This window comes from Micromys minutus (assembly GCF_963924665.1).
Source record: "Micromys minutus genome assembly, contig: SCAFFOLD_43, whole genome shotgun sequence".
In the NCBI taxonomy this organism is placed as follows: Eukaryota; Metazoa; Chordata; class Mammalia; order Rodentia; family Muridae; genus Micromys; species Micromys minutus.
In genome coordinates, this window is record NW_027667820.1 from 2,864,241 (window position 1) to 2,887,151 (window position 22,911).

Genomic DNA, 22,911 nt, shown 5'->3' on the forward strand with positions numbered 1-22,911 from the left:
AGGGGAATATCAGCCTTTTTAGCTCAAAATAAGGGGAATTTCTGCTTTTTTGCCCCAAAATAAGGAAAATTTCTGCTTTTTTTCCCTGAAATAAGTGAAATTTCTTCAATTTTGCCCCAAAATACGTGAAATTTCTGCAATTTTGCCCCAACATATAAGAAATTTGGAATTTTGCCCCAAAATAAAGGAAATTTCTGCCTTTTTGCCCCAAAATAAGGAGGAATTTCAGCTTTTACCTCAACATAAGGGGAATTTCTGCATTTTTGCCCCAAAATATGGGAAATTTCTGCCTTTTTGCCCCAAAATAAGGACAATTTCTGCCTTTTTTCCCTGAAATGAGTGAAATTTCTGCAACTTTGCCCCAAATTAAGTGAAATTTCTGAGTTTTGCCCCAAAATAAAGGAAATTTCTGCCTTTTTGCCCCCAAATAATGGGAATTTCAATCTTTTTACCTCAAAATAAGGGGAATTTCTGCATTTTTGCCACAAAATATACGGAATTTCTGCCTTTTTGCCCCATAATAATGAAAATTTCTGCAATTTTGCCCCAAAATAAGGGTAATTTCTCTTTTTGCCCCAAAATAAAGTAAATTTCAGCCTTTTTACCTGAAAATAAGTGAAATTACTGCAATTTTGCCCCAAATAAGGGAAATTTCTGCAATTTTGCCCCAAAATAAGGTAAATTTCTGCAATTTTGCCCCCAAATAAAGGAAATTTCTGGAATTTTGCCCCAAAATAAAGGGAATTTCTAATTTGTGCCCCCAAATAAGGGGAATTTCAGCCCTTTTACCTCAAAATAAGGAGAATTTCTGCCTTTTTGCCCCAACATAAGGAAAATTCTTGCCTTTTTTCCCTGAAATAACTGAAATTTCTGCAATTTTGCCCCAAAATAAGTGAAATTTCTGCAATTTTGCCTCAAAATAAAAGAAATTTCTGGAATTTTGCCCCAAAATAAGGGAAATTTCTGCCTTTTTGCCCCAAAATAAGGGGAATTTGAGCCTTTTTATCTCAAAATAAGGGGAATTTCTCCTTTTTTGCCCCAAAATAAAGGAAATTTCAGACTTTTTACCTGAAAAAAAGTAAAATTACTGCAATTTTGCTCCAAATAAGAGAAATTTCTGCAATTTTGCCCCAAAATGAGGTAAATTTCTGCAATTTTGCCCCCAAATAAAGAAAATTTCTGCAATTTTGCACCAAAATAATGAAAATTTCTGCCTTTTTTCCCTGAAATAAGTGAAATTTCTGCAATTTTTCCCCAAAATAAGTGGAATATCTGAGTTTTGCCCCAAAATAAGGAGAATTTCTGTTTTTTGCCCCAACATATAGGGAATTTCTGCATTTTTGCCCCACAATTAGGGAAACTTCTGCAATTTTGCTACAAAATACGGGGAATTTCTTCTTTTTTGCCCGAAAATAAGGGGAATGCATAACTTTTTGCCATATGAAAGAAAAATTTCTTCACTTTTGCTCCAAAATAAGGGGAATTTCTGCCTTTTTGCCTCTAAATAAGTGGAATTTCTGTCTTTTTCCCCCAAAACAAAGGGAATTTCTGTCTTTTTTGCCCCAAAATAAGGGGAATTTCTGACTTATTTTCCTGAAATAAGTAAAATTTCTGCAAGATGCCCCAAAAAAGGGAAATTTCTGCCTTTTTGCACCCAAATAAGGGAATTTCAGCCTTTTTACCTCAAAATAAGGGGAATTTCTGCATTTTTACCACAAAAATTTACAGAATTTCTGCCTTTTTGCCTCATAATAAGAAAAATTTCTGCAATTTTGCCCCAAAATAAGGAGGAATTTCAGCCTTTTTACCTCAACATAAGGGAATTTCTGCATTTTTGCCCCAAAATATGGGAAATTTCTGCTTTTGCCCCAAAATAATGAAAATTTCTGCCTTTTTTCCCTGAAATGAGTGAAATTTCTGCAATTTTGCCCCAAATTAAGTGAAATTTCTGAGTTTTGCCCCAAAATAAAGGAAATTTCTGCCTTTTTGCCCCCAAATAATGGGAATTTCAGTCTTTTTACCTCAAAGTAAGGGGAATTTCTGCATTTTTGCCACAAAATATACGGAATTTCTGCCTTTTTGCCCCATAATAATGAAAATTTCTGCAATTTTGCCCCAAAATAAGGGTAATTTCTCTTTTTGCCCCAAAATAAAGTAAATTTCAGCCTTTTTACCTGAAAATAAGTGAAATTACTGCAATTTTGCCCCAAATAAAGGAAATTTCTGCAATTTTGCCCCAAAATAAGGTAAATTTCTGCAATTTTGCCCCCAAATAAAGGAAATTTCTGGAATTTTGCCCCAAAATAAAGGGAATTTCTAATTTTTGCCCCCAAATAAGGGGAATTTCAGCCTTTTTACCTCAAAATAAGGGGAATTTCTGCCTTTTTGCCCCAACATAAGGAAAATTTTTGCCTTCTTTCACTGAAATAACTGAAATTTCTGCAATTTTGCCCCAAAATAAGTGAAATTTCTGCAATTTTGCCTCAAAATATAAGAAATTTCTGGAATTTTGCCCCAAAATAAGGGAAATTTCTGCCTTTTTGCTCCCAAATAAGGGGAATTTCAGCCTTTTTATCTCAAAATAAGGGGAATTTCTCCTTTTTTGCCCTGAAATAAAGGAAATTTCAGACTTTTTACCTGAAAAAAAGTAAAATTACTGCAATTTTGCTCCAAATAAGAGAAATTTCTGCAAATTTGCCCCAAAATGAGGTAAATTTCTGCAATTTTGCCCCAAAATAAAGAAAATTTCTGCAATTTTGCACCAAAATAAGAAAAATTTCGGCCTTTTTTCCCTGAAATAAGTGAAATTTCTGCAATTTTGCCCCAAAATAAAGAAAACTTCTGCAATTTTGCACCAAAATAAGAAAAATTTCTGCCTTTTTTTTCTGAAATAAGTGAAATTTCTGCAATTTTGCCCCAAAATAAGTGGAATATCTGAGTTTTGCCCCAAAATAAGGAGAATTTCTGTCTTTTTGCCCCAACATATAGGGAATTTCTGCATTTTTGCCCCACAATTAGGGAAACTTCTGCAATTTTGCTACAAAATACGGGGAATTTCTTCCTTTTTGCCCGAAAATAAGGGGAATGCATAACTTTTTGCCATATGAAAGAAAAATTTCTTCACTTTTGCTCCAAAATAAGGGGAATTTCTGCCTTTTTGCCTCTAAATAAGTGGAATTTCTGTCTTTTTCCCCCAAAACAAATAGAATTTCTGTCTTTTTTGCCCCAAAATAAGGGGAATTTCTGACTTATTTTCCTGAAATAAGTAAAATTTCTGCAAGATGCCCCAAAAAAGGGAAATTTCTGCCTTTTTGCACCCAAATAAGGGAATTTCAGCCTTTTTACCTCAAAATAAGGGGAATTTCTGCATTTTTACCACAAAATTTACAGAATTTCTGCCTTTTTGCCTCATAATAAGAAAAATTTCTGCAATTTTGCCCCAAAATAAGTGAAATTTCTGCAATTTTGCCCCAAAATAAGGAAAATTTCTGGAATTTTGCCCCAAAATAAGGGGAATTTCTGATTTTTGCCCCAAAATATAGGGAATTTCTGCATATTACCCCACAATTAGTTGAATTTCTGCAATTTTGCTCCAAAATACGGGGAATTTCTGCCTTTTTGCCCAAAAATAAAAGGAATGCATACCTTTTTGCCATAAAAAAGGGAAATTTCTTCATTTTTGTTCCAAAATAAGGGGAATTTCTGCCTTTTTACCTCTAAATAAGTGAAATTTCTGTCTTTTTTTCCCAAAACAAAAAGAATTTCTGCCTTTTTGCCCAAATTAAAGAAAATTTCTCCATTTTTTCCCTGAAATAAGTGAAATTTCTGCAATTTTGAACCAACATAAGGGAAATTTCTGCATTTTTGCCCCAAATAAGAAGAATTCCAGCCTTTTTACCTCAAAATAAGGGAAATTTCTGCATTTTTGCCACAAAATAGCAGGAATTTCTGCATTTTTGCCCCAAAATAATGAAAATTTTTGCCTTTTTTTCCTGAAATAAGTGAAATTTCAGCAATTTTGCCCCAAAATAAGTTAAATTTCTGCCTTTTGCCCCCAAATAAGGTGAATTTCAGCCTTTTTGCCCCCAAATAGGGGGAATTTCAAACTTATTACCTCAAAATAAGAAGAATTTCTGCATTTTGTCTCTTAATTAGTGGAATTTCTGTCTTTTTCCCCTAAAACAAAGTGAATTTCTGTTTTTTTTTGCCCCAAAATAAAGAGAATTTCTGACTTATTACCCTGAAATAAGTAAAATTTCTACAATTTTGCTTCAAAATAAGGGAAATTTATGCCTTTTTGCCCCCAAATAAGGGGAATTTCTGCAATTTTGAACCAACATAAGTGAAATTTCTGCCTTTTTGCCCCAAATAAGAGGAATTCCAGCCTTTTTACCTCAAAATAAGGGGAATTTCTGCATTTTTGCCACAAAATAGTAGGAATTTCTGCATTTTTGCCCCAAAATAATGAAAATTTTTGCCTTTTTTCCCTGAAATAAGTGAAATTTCTGCAATTTTGCCCCAAAATAAGTGAAATTTCTGCCTCTTTGCCCCTAAATAAGGTGAATTTCAGCCTTTTTGCCCCCAAATAGGGGGAATTTCAAACTTATTACCTCAAAATAAGGGGAATTTCTGCATTTTGCCTCTTAATAAGTGGAATTTCTGTCTTTTTCCCCTAAAACAAAGTGAATTTATGTTCTTTTTGCCCCAAAATAAAGAGAATTTCTGACTTATTACCCTGAAATAAGTAAAATTTCTGCAATTTTGCTTCAAAATAAGGGAAATTTATGCCTTTTTGCTCCCAAATAAGGGGAATTTTTGCAATTTTGCCCCAAAATAAGGTAAATTTCTGCAATTTTGCCCCAAAATAAAGGAAATTTCTGGAATTTTGCCCCAAAATAAGGGGAATTTCTGATTTTTGCCCCAAAATAAAGGGAATTTCTGCATTTTGCCCCAAAATTAGGGGAATTTCTGCAATTTTGCTCCAAAATATAGGGAATTTCTGCCTTTTTGCCCGAAAATAAGGAGAATGCATACCTTTTTGCCATAAAAAAGTGAAATTTCTTCATTTTTGCTCCAAAATAAGGGGAATTTCTTCATTTTTGGCTCTAAATAAGTGAAATTTCTGTCTTTTTCCCCCAAAACAAAGGGAATTTCTGACTTTTTTGCCCCAAAATAATGGGAATTTCTGACTTATTACCCTGAAATAAGTGAAATTTCTGCAATTTTGCCACAAAATAAGGGAAATTTTTGCCTTTTTGCCTCCAAATAAGGGGAATTTCAGCCTTTTTACCTCAAAATAAGGGGAATTTCTGCAGTTTTGCCACAAAATTTTAGGAATTTCTGCTTTTTGCCCCAAAATAAGGAAAATTTCTGCCTTTTTTCCCTGAAATAAGTGAAATTTTTGCAATTTTGCCCCAAAATATGTGGAATTTCTTAGTTTTGCCCCCCCAAAAAAGAGAATTTCTGTCTTTTGCTTCAACATATAGGGAATTTCTGCCTTTTTGCCCCACAATTAGGGGATTTTCTGCAATTTTGCTCCAAAATACGGAGAATTTCTGCTTTTTTGCCTGAAAATAAGGGGAATGCATACCTTTTTGCTATATAAAAGTGAAATTTCTTCATTTTTGCTCCAAAATAAAGGGAATTTTTGCCTTTTTGCCTCTAAATAAGTGGAATTTCTGTCTTTTTCCCCCAAAACAAAGGGAATTTCTGTCTTTTTTGCTCCAAAATAAGGGGAATATCTGACTAATTACCCTGAAATAAATGAAATTTCCGCAATTTTGCCACAAAATAAGGGAAATTTCTGCCTTATTGCCCCCAAATAAGGGGAATTTCAGCCTTTTTACCTCAAAATAAAGGGAATTTCTGAATTTTCGCCAAAAAATATATGGAATTTCTGCCTTTTTGGCCCATAATAAGGAAAATTTCTGCAATTTTGCCCCAAAATAAGGGGAATTTCTTTTTTTTGCCACAAAATAAAGAAAATTTCAGCCTTTTTACCTGAAAATAAGTGAAATTACTGCAATTTTGCCCCAAATAAGGGAAATTTCTGAAATTTTGCACCAAAATAAGGTAAATTTCTGCAATTTTGCCCTAAAATAAAAAAATTTCTGGAATTTTGCCCCAAAATTAGGAGAATTTCTGCAACTTAGCTCCAAAATACGGGGAATTTTTGCCTTTTTGCCCGAAAATAAGGGGAATGCATAGCTTTCTGCCATAAAAAAGTGAAATTTCTTCATTTTTGCTCCAAAATAAGGGGAATTTCTGCATTTTGCCTATAAATAAGTGGAATTTCTCTCTTTTTCCCCCAAAACAAAGGGAATTTCTGACTTATTTGCCCCCAAATAAGGGGAATTTCTGACTTATTACCCTGAAATAAGTGAAATTTCTGCAATTTTGCCCCAAAATAAGGGAAATTTCAGCAATTTTGCCCCAAAATAAAGGAAATTTCTGAAATTTTGCGCCAAAATTAGGGGAATATCTGCAATTTTGCTCCAAAATACGAGGTATTTTTGCCTTTTTACCCGAAAAAAGGGGGAATGCATAACTTTTTGCCATAAAAAAGTGAAATTTCTTTATTTTTGCTCCAAAATAAGGGGAATTTCTGCATTTTTGCCTCTAAATAAGTGGAATTTCTGTCTTTTTCCTTCTAAACAAAGGGAATTTCTGATATTTTGCTCAAAAATAAGGGGAATTTCTGACTTATTACCCTGAAATAAGTGAAATTTCTGCAATTTTGCCCCAAAATAAGGGAAATTTCTGCATTTTTGCCCCCAAATAAGGGGAATTTCAGCCTTTTTACCTCCAAATAAGGGGAATTTCTGCCTTTTTGCCCGAACATAAGGAAAATTTCTGCCTTTTTCCCTGAAATAAGTGAAATTTCTGCAATTTTGCCCCAAAATAAGTGAAATTTCTGCAATTTTGCCTCAAAATAAAAGAAATTTCTGGAATTTTGCCCCAAAATAAGGGAAATTTCTGCCTTTTTGCCCCCAAATAAGGGGAATTTCAGCCTTTTTATCTCAAAATAAGGGGAATTTCTCTTTTTTTGCCCCAAAATATAGGAAATTTCAGAATTTTTACCTGAAAAAAAGTGAAATTACTGCAATTTTGCTCCTAATAAGAGAAATTTCTGCAATTTTGCCCCAAAATGAGGTAAATTTCTGCAATTTTGCCCCAAAATAAAGATAATTTCTGCAATTTTGCCCCAAAATAAGGGAAAATTCTGCCTTTTTGCCCCCAAATAAAGGGAATTTCAGCCTTTTTACCTCAAAAAAGGGGAATTTCTGCACTTTTGCCACAAAATTTCAGGAATTTCTGCCTTTTTGTTCCAAAATAAAAAAAAATTTCTGCCTTTTTTCCCTGAAATAAGTGAAATTTCTGCAATTTTGCCCCAAAATAAGTGGAATTTCTGAGTTTTGCCCCAAAATAAGGAGAATTTCTGTTTTTTGCCCCAACATATAGGGAATTTCTGCATTTTTGCCCCACAAATAGGGAAATTTCTGCAATTTTGCTCCAAAATACCGGGAATTTCTTCCTTTTTGCCCGAAAATAAGGGGAATGCATACCTTTTTGCCATATGAAAGAAAAATTTCTTCATTTTTGCTCCAAAATAAGGGGATTTTCCGCCTTTTTGACTCAAAATAAGTGCAATTTCTGCCTTTTGCCCAAAAATAAATAAAATTTCTGTTTATTTGCCCCAAAATAAAGGAAATTTCTGACATTTTGCCCCAAAATAAAAGGAATTTCAGCCTTTTTACCTCAAAATAAGGGGAATTATTGTCTTTCTCCCCAAAATATGGGGAATTTCTGCCTTTTTGCCTCTATAGGTGGAATTTCTGTTTTCCCCCAAATCAAAGGGAATTTCTGTCTTTTTTGCCCCAAAATAAGGAAAATTTCTGACTTATTACCCTGTAATACGTGAAATTTTTGCAATTTTACCTCAAAATAAGAGAAATTTCTGCCTTTTTGCCCCCAAATAAGGGGAATTTCTGCCTTTTTGCCCCATAATAAAAAAAATTTCTGCAATTTTGCCCAAATAAAGGGAATTTCTTCTTTTTTGCCCCAAAATAAAGGAAATTTCAGCCTTTTTACCTGAAAATAAGTGAATTTACTGCAATTTTGCCCCAAATAAAGAAAATTTCTGCAATTTTGCCCCAAAATAAGGTAAATTTCTGCAATTTTGCCCCAAAATAAAGGAAATTTCTGGAATTTTGCCCCAAAATAAGGGAAATTTCTGATTTTTGCCCTAAAATAAAGGGAATTTCTGACTTTTGCCCCAAAATTAGGTGAATTTCTGCAATTTTGCTCTAAAATACGGGGAATTTCTGCATTTTTGCCCGAAAATAAGGGGAATGCATACCTTTTTGCCATAAAAAAGGGAAATTTTTTCATTTTTGCTCCAAAATAATGGGAATTTCTGCATTTTTGCCTCTAAATAAGTGGAATTTCTGTCTTTTTCCCCCAAAACAAAGGGAATTTCTAATTTTTTGCCCCAAAATTAGGGGAATTTCTGACTTATTATTCTGAAATAAGTGAAATTTCTGCAATTTTGGCCCAAAATAAGGGAAATTTCTGACTTTTTGCCCCAAAATAATGGAAATTTCAGCCTTTTTACCTCAAAATAAGGGGAATTTCTGCTTTTTTGCCCCAAAATAAGAAAAATTTCTGCCTTTTTTCCCTGAAATAAGTGAAATTTCTGCAATTTTGCCCCAAAATAAGTAAAATTTCTGCAATTTTGCTCCAAAATAAAGGAAATTTCTGGAATTTTGCCCCAAAATAAGGGAAATTTTTGCCTTTTTGCCCCCAAATAAGAGGAATTTCAGCCGTTTTACCTCAAAATAATAGGAATTTCTCCTTTTTCGCACCAAAATAAGGAAAATTACTGCCTTTTTTCTCTGAAATAAGTGAAATTTCTGCAATTTTGCGACAAAATAATTGAAATTTTTGCAATTTTGTTCCAAAATAAGGGAAATTTCTGGAATTTTGCCCCAAAATAAGTGGAATTTCTGAGTTTTGCCCCAAAATAAGGAGAATTTCTGTCTTTTTACCCCAACATATAGGGAATTTCTGCCTTTATGTCCCACAATTAGGGGAATTTCTGCAATTTTGCTTCAAAATACGAGGAATTTCTGCCTTTTGCCCGAAAATAAGGGGAATGCATACCTTTTTGCCATAAAAAAGGGAAATTTTTTCATTTTTGCTCCAAAATAAGGGGAATTTCTGCCTTTTTGCCTCTAAATAAGTGGAATTTCTGTCTTTTTTTTTCCCAAAACAAAGAGAATTTCTGCCTTTTTGCCCCAAAATAAGGAAAATTTCTGATTTATTACCCTGAAATAAGTGAAATTTCTGCAATGTTGCCCCAAAATAAGGAAAATTTCCGAATTTTGCCCTGAAATATGTGAAATTTCTGCAATTTTACCCCAAAATAAGGGGAATTTCTGCCTTTTTACTCCAAAATAATGGGAATTTCTGCTTTTTTTCCCCAAAATAAGAAAAATTTTTGCTTTTTTTCCCTGAAATAAGTGAAATTTCTGAAATTTTGCCCTAAAATAAGGAAAATTTCTGCAATTTTTCCCCATAATAAGGGAAGTTTCTGCAATTTTGCCCCAACATAAGGGGAATTTCTGTTTTTTGCCCCCAAATAAGGGAAATTTCTGCAATTTTGCCCTAAAATAAGTGGAATTTCTGCCTTTTTGCCCCAAAATAAAGAACATTACTGTATTTTTTACCCAAAAATTAGGTGAATTTCTGCAATTTTGCTCTATAATACAGGGAGTTTCTGCCTTTTTCCCGAAAATAAGGGGAATTTCTGCCATTTTGCCGCGAAATAAGTGAAATTTCTGCAGTTTTACCCCAAAATAAGGGGAATTTCTGCCTTTTTGCCCCAAAATTAGGGGTATTTCTGCAATTTTGCTCCAAAATACAGGGAATTTCTGCCTTTTTGCCCGAAAATAAAAGGAATGTATACGTTTTTGCCATAAAAAGGGAAATTTCTTCATTTTTGCCCGAGAATAAGGGGATTTTCCGCCTTTTTGACTCAAAATAAGTGCAATTTCTGCCTTTTCCCCAAAAATAAACAAAATTTCTGTTTATTTGCCCCAAAATAAAGGGAATTTCTGACTTTGCCCCAAAATAAAAGGAATTTCAGTCTTTTTACCTCAAAATAAGGGGAATTTTTGCCTATTTGCCCCAAAATATGGGAAATTTCTGCCTTTTTGCCTCTAAATAGGTGGAATTTCGGTTTTCCCCAAAACAAAGGGAATTTCTGTCTTTTTTGCCCCAAAATAAGGAAAATTTCTGACTTATTACCCTGTAATACGTGAAATTTCTGCAATTTTACCTTAAAATAAAAGAAATTTCTGCCTTTTTGTCCCCAAATAAGGGGAATTTCAGCCTTTTTACCTCAAAATAAGGGGAATTTCTGCATTTTTGCCCCATAATAAGGAAAATTTCTGCAATTTTGCCCAAATTAGGGGAATTTCTCCTTTTTTTCCCCAAAATAAAGGAAATTTCAGCCTTTTTACCTGAAAATAAGTGAATTTACTGCAATTTTGCCCCAAATAAGGGAAATTTCTGCAATTTTGCCCCCAAATAAAAAAAATTTTTGGAATTTTGCCCCAAAATAAGGGAAATTTCTGATTTTTCCCTAAAATAAAGGGGATTTCTGCCTTTTGCCCCAAAATTAGGTGAATTTCTGCAATTTTGCTCTAAAATACAGGGAATTTCTGCCTTTTTGCCCGAAAATAAGGGGAATGCATACCTTTTTGCCATAAAAAAGGGAAATTTCTTCTTTTTTGCTCCAAAATAATGGGAATTTCTGCCTTTTTGCCTCTAAATAAGTGGAATTTCTGTCTTTTTCCCCCAAAACAAAGGGAATTTCTTACTTTTTTGCCCCAAAATAAGGGGAATTTCTGACTTATTACCCTGAAATAAGTGAAATTTCTGCAATTTTGCCCCAAAATAAGGGAAATTTCTGACTTTTTGCCCCAAAATAAGGGAAATTTCAGCCTTTTTACCTCAAAATAAGGGGAATTACTGCCTTTTTGCCCCAAAATAAGGAAAATTTCTGCCTTTTTTCCCTGAAATAAGTGAAATTTCTGCAATTTTACCCCAAAATATGTGAAATTTCTGAAATTTTGCCCCAAAATAAAGAAAATTTCTGCAATTTTGCCCCAAAATAAGGGAAATTTCTGCCTTTTTGCCCCCAAATAAGGGGAATTTCAGCCGTTTTACCTCAAAATAAGCAGAATTTCTCCTTTTTTGCCCCAAAATAAGCAAAATTTCTGCCTTTTTTCTCTGAAATAAGTGAAATTTCTGCAATTTTGCCCCAAAATAAGGGAAATTTCTGGAATTTTGCCCCAAAATAAGTGAAAATTCTGAGTTTTGCCCCAAAATAAGGAGAATTTCTGTCTTTTTACCCCAACATATAGGGAATTTCTGCCTTTTTGCCCCACAATTAGGGGAATTTCTGCAATTTTGCTCCAAAATACGAGGAATTTCTGCCTTTTTGCCCAAAAATAAGGGGAATGCATACTTTTTTGCCATAAAAAAGGGAATTTTTTTCATTTTTGCTCCAAAATAAGGGGAATTTCTGTTTTTTTGCCTCTAAATAAGTGGAATTTCTGTCTTTTTTTCCCAAAACAAAGAGAATTTCTGCCTTTTTTGCCCCAAAATAAGGAAAATTTCTGATTTATTACCCTGAAATAAGTGAAATTTCTGCAATTTTGCCCTAAAATAAGGAAAATTTCCGCCTCTTTGCCCTGAAATATGTGAAATTTCTGCAATTTTACCCCAAAATAAGGTGAATTTCTGCCTTTTTGCCCCAAAATAATGGGAATTTCTGCTTTTTTGCCTCAAATAAGAAAGATTTTTGCTTTTTTTCTCTGAAATAAGTGAAATTTCTGCAATTTTCCCTAAAAGTAAGTGAAATTTCTGCAATTTTACCCCAAAAAAGGAAAATTTCTGGAATTTTGCCCCAAAATAAGTGGAATTTCTGAGTTTTGCCCCAAAATAAGGTTAATTTCTGCTTTTTTGCCCCAAAATAAGCAAAATTTTTGCTTTTTTTCTCTGAAATAAGTGAAATTTCTGCAATTTTGCCCTAAAATAAGGGAAATTTCTGCGATTTTTCCCTATAATAAAAGAAATTTCTGCAATTTTGCCCCAAAATAAGGGTAATTTCTGTTTTTCGCCCTCAAATAAGGGAAATTTCTGCAATTTTGCCCAAAAATAAGGGAAATTTCTGCAATTTTCTCTATAATAAGGGAAATTTCTGCAATTTTGCCACAAAATAAGGAGAATTTCTGTTTTTTGCCCCCAAATAAGGGAAATTTCTGCAATTTTGCCCTAAAATAAGGGGAATTTTTGTCTTTTGCCCCAAAATAAGGAGTATTTCTGCCTTTTTGCCACAAAATAAAGAAAATTACTGTATTTTTACCCCAAAATTAGGTGAATTTCTGCAATTTTGCTCCAAAATACGAGGATTTTCTGCCTTTTTCGCTGAAAATAAGGGGAATTTCTGCAATTTTGCCGCGAAATAAGGAAAATTTCTGCAGTTTTACCCCAAAATAAGGGAAATTTTTGCCTTTTTTCCAAAAAATTAGGGGAATTTCTGCAATTTTGCTCCAAAATACCGGGAATTTCTGCCTTTTTGCCCGAAAATAAAGGGAATGTATACCTTTTTGCCATAAAAAAAGGAAATTTCTTCATTTTTGCCCCAAAATAATGGGATTTTCCACCTTTTTGACTCAAAATCAGTGTAATTTCTTCCTTTTCCCCAAAAATAAACGAAATTTCTGTGTTTTTGCTCAAAATAAGAGGAATTTCTGACTTTTTGCTCCAAAATATGGGGAATTTCAGCATTTTTATCTCAAAATAAGGGGAATTTCTGCCTTTTTGCCCCATAATAAAAAAAATTTCTGCAATTTTGCCCAAATAAGGGGAATTTCTCCTTTTTTGCCCCAAAATAAAGGAAATTTCAGCCTTTTTACCTAAAAATAAGTGAATTTACTGCAATTTTGCCCCAAATACGGGAAATTTCTGCAATTTTGCCCCAAAATAAGGTAAATTTCTGAAATTTTGCCCCAAAATAAAGGAAATTTCTGGAATTTTGCCCCAAAATAAGGGAAATTTCTGATTTTTGCCCTAAAATAAAGGGAATTTCTGCCTTTTTCTCTAAAATTACGTGAATTTCTGCAATTTTGCTCTAAAATACAGGGAATTTCTGTATTTTTGCCTGAAAACAAGGGGAATGCATACTTTTGCCATAAAAAAGGGAAATTTCTTCATTTTTGCTCCAAAATAAGGGGAATTTCTGCCTTATTGCCTCTAAATAAGTGGAATTTCTGTCTTTTTCCTCCAAAACAAAGGGAATTTCTGACTTTTTTGCCCCAAAATAAGGGGAATTTCTGACTTATTACCCTGAAATAAGTGAAATTTCTGCAATTTTGGCCCAAAATAAGAGAAATTTCTGCCTTTTTGCCCCAAAATAAGGGAAATTTCAGCCTTTTTACCTCAAAATAAGGGGAATTTCTGCTTTTTGCCCCAAAATAAGGAAAATTTCTGCCTTTTTTCCCTGAAATAAGTGAAATTTCTGCAATTTTGCCCCAAAATAAGTGAAATTTCTGCAATTTTGCCCCAAAATAGAGGAAATTTCTGGAATTTTGCCCCAAAATAAGGGAAATTTCTGCCTTTTTGCCCCCAAATAAGGGGAATTTCAGCCGTTTTACCTCAAAATAAGGGGAATTTCTACTTTTTTACCCCAAAATAAGGAAAATTACTGCCTTTTTTCTCTGAAATAAGTGAAATTTCTGCAATTTTGCGACAAAATAAGTGAAATTTCTGCAATTTTGCCCCAAAATAAGGGAAATTTCTGGAATTTTGCCCCAAAATAAGTGGAATTTCTGAGTTTTGCCCCAAAATAAAAAGAATTTCTGTCTTTTTACCTCAACATATAGGGAATTTCTGCCTTTATGCCCCACAATTAGAAGAATTTCTGCAATTTTGCTCCAAAATACGAGGAATTTCTGCCTTTTTGCCCAAAAATAAGGGGAATGCATACCTTTTTGCTATGAAAAAGGGAAATTTTTTCATTTTTGCTCCAAAATAAGGGGAATTTCTGCCTTTTTGCCTCTAAATAAGTGGAATTTCTGTCTTTTTTTCCCAAAACAAAGAGAATTTCTGCCTTTTTTGCCCAAAAATAAGGAAAATTTCTGATTTATTACCCTGAAATAAGTGAAATTTCTCCAATGTTGCCCCAAAATAAGGAAAATTTCCGAATTTTGCCCTGAAATATGTGAAATTTCTGCAATTTTACCCCAAAATAAGGGGAATTTCTGCCTTTTTACCCCAAAATAATGGGAATTTCTGCAGTTTTGCCCCAAAATAAGAAAAATTTTTGTTTTTTTTCTCTGAAATAAGTGAAATTTCTGCAATTTTGCCCTAAAATAAGGGAAATTTCTGCAATTTTTCCCTATAATAAGGGAAGTTTCTGCAACATTGCCCCAAAATAAGGGGAATTTCTGTTTTTTGCCCCCAAATAAGGGAAATTTCTGCAATTTTGCCCTAAAATAAGGGGAATTTCTGACTTTTTGCCCCAAAATAAAGAACATTACTGTATTTTTTACCCCAAAATTAGGTGAATTTCTGCAATTTTGCTCTATAATACAGGGAGTTTCTGCCGTTTTCCCGAAAATAAGGGGAATTTCTGCCATTTTGCCGCGAAATAAGTGAAATTTCTGCAGTTTTACCCCAAAATAAGGGGAATTTCTGCTTTTTTGCCCCAAAATTAGGGGTATTTCTGCAATTTTGCTCCAAAATACGGGGAATTTCTGCCTTTTTGCCCGAAAATAAAAGGAATGTATACGTTTTTGCCATAAAAAGGGAAATTTCTTCATTTTTGCCCGAGAATAAGGGGATTTTCCGCCTTTTTGACTCAAAATAAGTGCAATTTCTGCCTTTTCCCCAAAAATAAACAAAATTTCTGTTTATTTGCCCCAAAATAAAGGGAATTTCTGACTTTGCCCCAAAATAAAAGGAATTTCAGTCTTTTTACCTCAAAATAAGGGGAATTTTTGCCTATTTGCCCCAAAATATGGGAAATTTCTGCCTTTTTGCCTCTAAATAGGTGGAATTTCGGTTTTCCCCAAAACAAAGGGAATTTCTGTCTTTTTTGCCCCAAAATAAGGAAAATTTCTGACTTATTACCCTGTAATACGTGAAATTTCTGCAATTTTACCTTAAAATAAAAGAAATTTCTGCCTTTTTGCCCCCAAATAAGGGGAATTTCAGCCTTTTTACCTCAAAATAAGGGGAATTTCTGCATTTTTGCCCCATAATAAGGAAAATTTCTGCAATTTTGCCCAAATTAGGGGAATTTCTCCTTTTTTTCCCCAAAATAAAGGAAATTTCAGCCTTTTTACCTGAAAATAAGTGAATTTACTGCAATTTTGCCCCAAATAAGGGAAATTTCTGCAATTTTGCCCCCAAATAAAAAAAATTTTTGGAATTTTGCCCCAAAATAAGGGAAATTTCTGATTTTTCCCTAAAATAAAGGGGATTTCTGCCTTTTGCCCCAAAATTAGGTGAATTTCTGCAATTTTGCTCTAAAATACAGGGAATTTCTGCCTTTTTGCCCGAAAATAAGGGGAATGCATACCTTTTTGCCATAAAAAAGGGAAATTTCTTCTTTTTTGCTCCAAAATAATGGGAATTTCTGCCTTTTTGCCTCTAAATAAGTGGAATTTCTGTCTTTTTCCCCCAAAACAAAGGGAATTTCTTACTTTTTTGCCCCAAAATAAGGGGAATTTCTGACTTATTACCCTGAAATAAGTGAAATTTCTGCAATTTTGCCCCAAAATAAGGGAAATTTCTGACTTTTTGCCCCAAAATAAGGGAAATTTCAGCCTTTTTACCTCAAAATAAGGGGAATTACTGCCTTTTTGCCCCAAAATAAGGAAAATTTCTGCCTTTTTTCCCTGAAATAAGTGAAATTTCTGCAATTTTACCCCAAAATAAGTGAAATTTCTGAAATTTTGCCCCAAAATAAAGAAAATTTCTGCAATTTTGCCCCAAAATAAGGGAAATTTCTGCCTTTTTGCCCCCAAATAAGGGGAATTTCAGCCGTTTTACCTCAAAATAAGCAGAATTTCTCCTTTTTTGCCCCAAAATAAGGAAAATTTCTGCCTTTTTTCTCTGAAATAAGTGAAATTTCTGCAATTTTGCCCCAAAATAAGGGAAATTTCTGGAATTTTGCCCCAAAATAAGTGAAAATTCTGAGTTTTGCCCCAAAATAAGGAGAATTTCTGTCTTTTTACCCCAACATATAGGGAATTTCTGCCTTTTTGCCCCACAATTAGGGGAATTTCTGCAATTTTGCTCCAAAATACGAGGAATTTCTGCCTTTTTGCCCAAAAATAAGGGGAATGCATACTTTTTTGCCATAAAAAAGGGAATTTTTTTCATTTTTGCTCCAAAATAAGGGGAATTTCTGTTTTTTTGCCTCTAAATAAGTGGAATTTCTGTCTTTTTTTCCCAAAACAAAGAGAATTTCTGCCTTTTTTGCCCCAAAATAAGGAAAATTTCTGATTTATTACCCTGAAATAAGTGAAATTTCTGCAATTTTGCCCTAAAATAAGGAAAATTTCCGCCTCTTTGCCCTGAAATATGTGAAATTTCTGCAATTTTACCCCAAAATAAGGTGAATTTCTGCCTTTTTGCCCAAAAATAATTGGAATTTCTGCTTTTTTGCCTCAAATAAGAAAGATTTTTGCTTTTTTTCTCTGAAATAAGTGAAATTTCTGCAATTTTCCCTAAAAGTAAGTGAAATTTCTGCAATTTTACCCCAAAAAAGGAAAATTTCTGGAATTTTGCCCCAAAATAAGTGGAATTTCTGAGTTTTGCCCCAAAATAAGGTTAATTTCTGCTTTTTTGCCCCAAAATAAGCAAAATTTTTGCTTTTTTTCTCTGAAATAAGTGAAATTTCTGCAATTTTGCCCTAAAATAAGGGAAATTTCTGCGATTTTTCCCTATAATAAAAGAAATTTCTGCAATTTTGCCCCAAAATAAGGGTAATTTCTGTTTTTCGCCCTCAAATAAGGGAAATTTCTGCAATTTTGCCCAAAAATAAGGGAAATTTCTGCAATTTTCTCTATAATAAGGGAAATTTCTGCAATTTTGCCACAAAATAAGGAGAATTTCTGTTTTTTGCCCCCAAATAAGGGAAATTTCTGCAATTTTGCCCTAAAATAAGGGGAATTTTTGTCTTTTGCCCCAAAATAAGGAGTATTTCTGCCTTTTTGCCACAAAATAAAGAAAATTACTGTATTTTTACCCCAAAATTAGGTGAATTTCTGCAATTTTGCTCCAAAATACGAGGATTTTCTGCCTTTTTCGCTGAAAATAAGGGGAATTTCTGCAATTTTGCCGCGAAATAAGGAAAATTTCTGCAGTTTTACCCCAAAATAAGGGAAATTTTTGCCTTTTTTCCAAAAAATTAGGGGAATTTCTGCAATTTTGCTCCAAAATACCGGGAATTTCTGCCTTTTTGCCCGAAAATAAAGGGAATGTATACCTTTTTGCCATAAAAAAAGGAAATTTCTTCATTTTTGCCCCAAAATAATGGGATTTTCCACCTTTTTGACTCAAAATCAGTGTAATTTCTTCCTTTTCCCCAAAAATAAACGAAATTTCTGTGTTTTTGCTCAAAATAAGAGGAATTTCTGACTTTTTGCTCCAAAATATGGGGAATTTCAGCATTTTTATCTCAAAATAAGGGGAATTTCTGCCTTTTTGCCCCATAATAAAAAAAATTTCTGCAATTTTGCCCAAATAAGGGGAATTTCTCCTTTTTTGCCCCAAAATAAAGGAAATTTCAGCCTTTTTACCTAAAAATAAGTGAATTTACTGCAATTTTGCCCCAAATACGGGAAATTTATGCAATTTTGCCCCAAAATAAGGTAAATTTCTGAAATTTTGCCCCAAAATAAAGGAAATTTCTGGAATTTTGCCCCAAAATAAGGGAAATTTCTGATTTTTGCCCTAAAATAAAGGGAATTTCTGCCTTTTGCTCTAAAATTACGTGAATTTCTGCAATTTTGCTCTAAAATACAGGGAATTTCTGTATTTTTGCCTGAAAACAAGGGGAATGCATACTTTTGCCATAAAAAAGGGAAATTTCTTCATTTTTGCTCCAAAATAAGGGGAATTTCTGCCTTATTGCCTCTAAATAAGTGGAATTTCTGTCTTTTTCCTCCAAAACAAAGGGAATTTCTGACTTTTTTGCCCCAAAATAAGGGGAATTTCTGACTTATTACCCTGAAATAAGTGAAATTTCTGCAATTTGGGCCCAAAATAAGAGAAATTTCTGCCTTTTTGCCCCAAAATAAGGGAAATTTCAGCCTTTTTACCTCAAAATAAGGGGAATTTCTGCTTTTTGCCCCAAAATAAGGAAAATTTCTGCCTTTTTTCCCTGAAATAAGTGAAATTTCTGCAATTTTGCCCCAAAATAAGTGAAATTTCTGCAATTTTGCCCCAAAATAGAGGAAATTTCTGGAATTTTGCCCCAAAATAAGGGAAATTTCTGCCTTTTTGCCCCCAAATAAGGGGAATTTCAGCCGTTTTACCTCAAAATAAGGGGAATTTCTACTTTTTTGCCCCAAAATAAGGAAAATTACTGCCTTTTTTCTCTGAAATAAGTGAAATTTCTGCAATTTTGCGACAAAATAAGTGAAATTTCTGCAATTTTGCCCCAAAATAAGGGAAATTTCTGGAATTTTGCCCCAAAATAAGTGGAATTTCTGAGTTTTGCCCCAAAATAAAAAGAATTTCTGTCTTTTTACCTCAACATATAGGGAATTTCTGCCTTTATGCCCCACAATTAGAAGAATTTCTGCAATTTTGCTCCAAAATACGAGGAATTTCTGCCTTTTTGCCCAAAAATAAGGGGAATGCATACCTTTTTGCTATGAAAAAGGGAAATTTTTTCATTTTTGCTCCAAAATAAGGGGAATTTCTGCCTTTTTGCCTCTAAATAAGTGGAATTTCTGTCTTTTTTTCCCAAAACAAAGAGAATTTCTGCCTTTTTTGCCCAAAAATAAGGAAAATTTCTGATTTATTACCCTGAAATAAGTGAAATTTCTCCAATGTTGCCCCAAAATAAGGAAAATTTCCGAATTTTGCCCTGAAATATGTGAAATTTCTGCAATTTTACCCCAAAATAAGGGGAATTTCTGCCTTTTTACCCCAAAATAATGGGAATTTCTGCAGTTTTGCCCCAAAATAAGAAAAATTTTTGTTTTTTTTCTCTGAAATAAGTGAAATTTCTGCAATTTTGCCCTAAAATAAGGGAAATTTCTGCAATTTTTCCCTATAATAAGGGAAGTTTCTGCAACATTGCCCCAAAATAAGGGGAATTTCTGTTTTTTGCCCCCAAATAAGGGAAATTTCTGCAATTTTGCCCTAAAATAAGGGGAATTTCTGACTTTTTGCCCCAAAATAAAGAACATTACTGTATTTTTTACCCCAAAATTAGGTGAATTTCTGCAATTTTGCTCTATAATACAGGGAGTTTCTGCCGTTTTCCCGAAAATAAGGGGAATTTCTGCCATTTTGCCGCGAAATAAGTGAAATTTCTGCAGTTTTACCCCAAAATAAGGGGAATTTCTGCTTTTTTGCCCCAAAATTAGGGGTATTTCTGCAATTTTGCTCCAAAATACGGGGAATTTCTGCCTTTTTGCCCGAAAATAAAAGGAATGTATACGTTTTTGCCATAAAAAGGGAAATTTCTTCATTTTTGCCCGAGAATAAGGGGATTTTCCGCCTTTTTGACTCAAAATAAGTGCAATTTCTGCCTTTTCCCCAAAAATAAACAAAATTTCTGTTTATTTGCCCCAAAATAAAGGGAATTTCTGACTTTGCCCCAAAATAAAAGGAATTTCAGTCTTTTTACCTCAAAATAAGGGGAATTTTTGCCTATTTGCCCCAAAATATGGGAAATTTCTGCCTTTTTGCCTCTAAATAGGTGGAATTTCGGTTTTCCCCAAAACAAAGGGAATTTCTGTCTTTTTTGCCCCAAAATAAGGAAAATTTCTGACTTATTACCCTGTAATACGTGAAATTTCTGCAATTTTACCTTAAAATAAAAGAAATTTCTGCCTTTTTGCCCCCAAATAAGGGGAATTTCAGCCTTTTTACCTCAAAATAAGGGGAATTTCTGCATTTTTGCCCCATAATAAGGAAAATTTCTGCAATTTTGCCCAAATTAGGGGAATTTCTCCTTTTTTTCCCCAAAATAAAGGAAATTTCAGCCTTTTTACCTGAAAATAAGTGAATTTACTGCAATTTTGCCCCAAATAAGGGAAATTTCTGCAATTTTGCCCCCAAATAAAAAAAATTTTTGGAATTTTGCCCCAAAATAAGGGAAATTTCTGATTTTTCCCTAAAATAAAGGGGATTTCTGCCTTTTGCCCCAAAATTAGGTGAATTTCTGCAATTTTGCTCTAAAATACAGGGAATTTCTGCCTTTTTGCCCGAAAATAAGGGGAATGCATACCTTTTTGCCATAAAAAAGGGAAATTTCTTCTTTTTTGCTCCAAAATAATGGGAATTTCTGCCTTTTTGCCTCTAAATAAGTGGAATTTCTGTCTTTTTCCCCCAAAACAAAGGGAATTTCTTACTTTTTTGCCCCAAAATAAGGGGAATTTCTGACTTATTACCCTGAAATAAGTGAAATTTCTGCAATTTTGCCCCAAAATAAGGGAAATTTCTGACTTTTTGCCCCAAAATAAGGGAAATTTCAGCCTTTTTACCTCAAAATAAGGGGAATTACTGCCTTTTTGCCCCAAAATAAGGAAAATTTCTGCCTTTTTTCCCTGAAATAAGTGAAATTTCTGCAATTTTACCCCAAAATAAGTGAAATTTCTGAAATTTTGCCCCAAAATAAAGAAAATTTCTGCAATTTTGCCCCAAAATAAGGGAAATTTCTGCCTTTTTGCCCCCAAATAAGGGGAATTTCAGCCGTTTTACCTCAAAATAAGCAGAATTTCTCCTTTTTTGCCCCAAAATAAGGAAAATTTCTGCCTTTTTTCTCTGAAATAAGTGAAATTTCTGCAATTTTGCCCCAAAATAAGGGAAATTTCTGGAATTTTGCCCCAAAATAAGTGAAAATTCTGAGTTTTGCCCCAAAATAAGGAGAATTTCTGTCTTTTTACCCCAACATATAGGGAATTTCTGCCTTTTTGCCCCACAATTAGGGGAATTTCTGCAATTTTGCTCCAAAATACGAGGAATTTCTGCCTTTTTGCCCAAAAATAAGGGGAATGCATACTTTTTTGCCATAAAAAAGGGAATTTTTTTCATTTTTGCTCCAAAATAAGGGGAATTTCTGTTTTTTTTGCCTCTAAATAAGTGGAATTTCTGTCTTTTTTTCCCAAAACAAAGAGAATTTCTGCCTTTTTTGCCCCAAAATAAGGAAAATTTCAGATTTATTACCCTGAAATAAGTGAAATTTCTGCAATTTTGCCCTAAAATAAGGAAAATTTCCGCCTCTTTGCCCTGAAATATGTGAAATTTCTGCAATTTTACCCCAAAATAAGGTGAATTTCTGCCTTTTTGCCCCAAAATAATGGGAATTTCTGCTTTTTTGCCTCAAATAAGAAAGATTTTTGCTTTTTTTCTCTGAAATAAGTGAAATTTCTGCAATTTTGCCTAAAAGTAAGTGAAATTTCTGCAATTTTACCCCAAAAAAGGAAAATTTCTGGAATTTTGCCCCAAAATAAGTGGAATTTCTGAGTTTTGCCCCAAAATAAGGTTAATTTCTGCTTTTTTGCCCCAAAATAAGCAAAATTTTTGCTTTTTTTCTCTGAAATAAGTGAAATTTCTGCAATTTTGCCCTAAAATAAGGGAAATTTCTGCGATTTTTCCCTATAATAAAAGAAATTTCTGCAATTTTGCCCCAAAATAAGGGTAATTTCTGTTTTTCGCCCTCAAATAAGGGAAATTTCTGCAATTTTGCCCAAAAATAAGGGAAATTTCTGCAATTTTCTCTATAATAAGGGAAATTTCTGCAATTTTGCCACAAAATAAGGAGAATTTCTGTTTTTTGCCCCCAAATAAGGGAAATTTCTGCAATTTTGCCCTAAAATAAGGGGAATTTTTGTCTTTTGCCCCAAAATAAGGAGTATTTCTGCCTTTTTGCCACAAAATAAAGAAAATTACTGTATTTTTACCCCAAAATTAGGTGAATTTCTGCAATTTTGCTCCAAAATACGAGGATTTTCTGCCTTTTTCGCTGAAAATAAGGGGAATTTCTGCAATTTTGCCGCGAAATAAGGAAAATTTCTGCAGTTTTACCCCAAAATAAGGGAAATTTTTGCCTTTTTTCCAAAAAATTAGGGGAATTTCTGCAATTTTGCTCCAAAATACCGGGAATTTCTGCCCTTTTGCCCGAAAATAAAGGGAATGTATACCTTTTTGCCATAAAAAAAGGAAATTTCTTCATTTTTGCCCCAAAATAATGGGATTTTCCACCTTTTTGACTCAAAATCAGTGTAATTTCTTCCTTTTCCCCAAAAATAAACGAAATTTCTGTGTTTTTGCTCAAAATAAGAGGAATTTCTGACTTTTTGCTCCAAAATATGGGGAATTTCAGCATTTTTATCTCAAAATAAGGGGAATTTCTGCCTTTTTGCCCCATAATAAAAAAAATTTCTGCAATTTTGCCCAAATAAGGGGAATTTCTCCTTTTTTGCCCCAAAATAAAGGAAATTTCAGCCTTTTTACCTAAAAATAAGTGAATTTACTGCAATTTTGCCCCAAATACGGGAAATTTCTGCAATTTTGCCCCAAAATAAGGTAAATTTCTGAAATTTTGCCCCAAAATAAAGGAAATTTCTGGAATTTTGCCCCAAAATAAGGGAA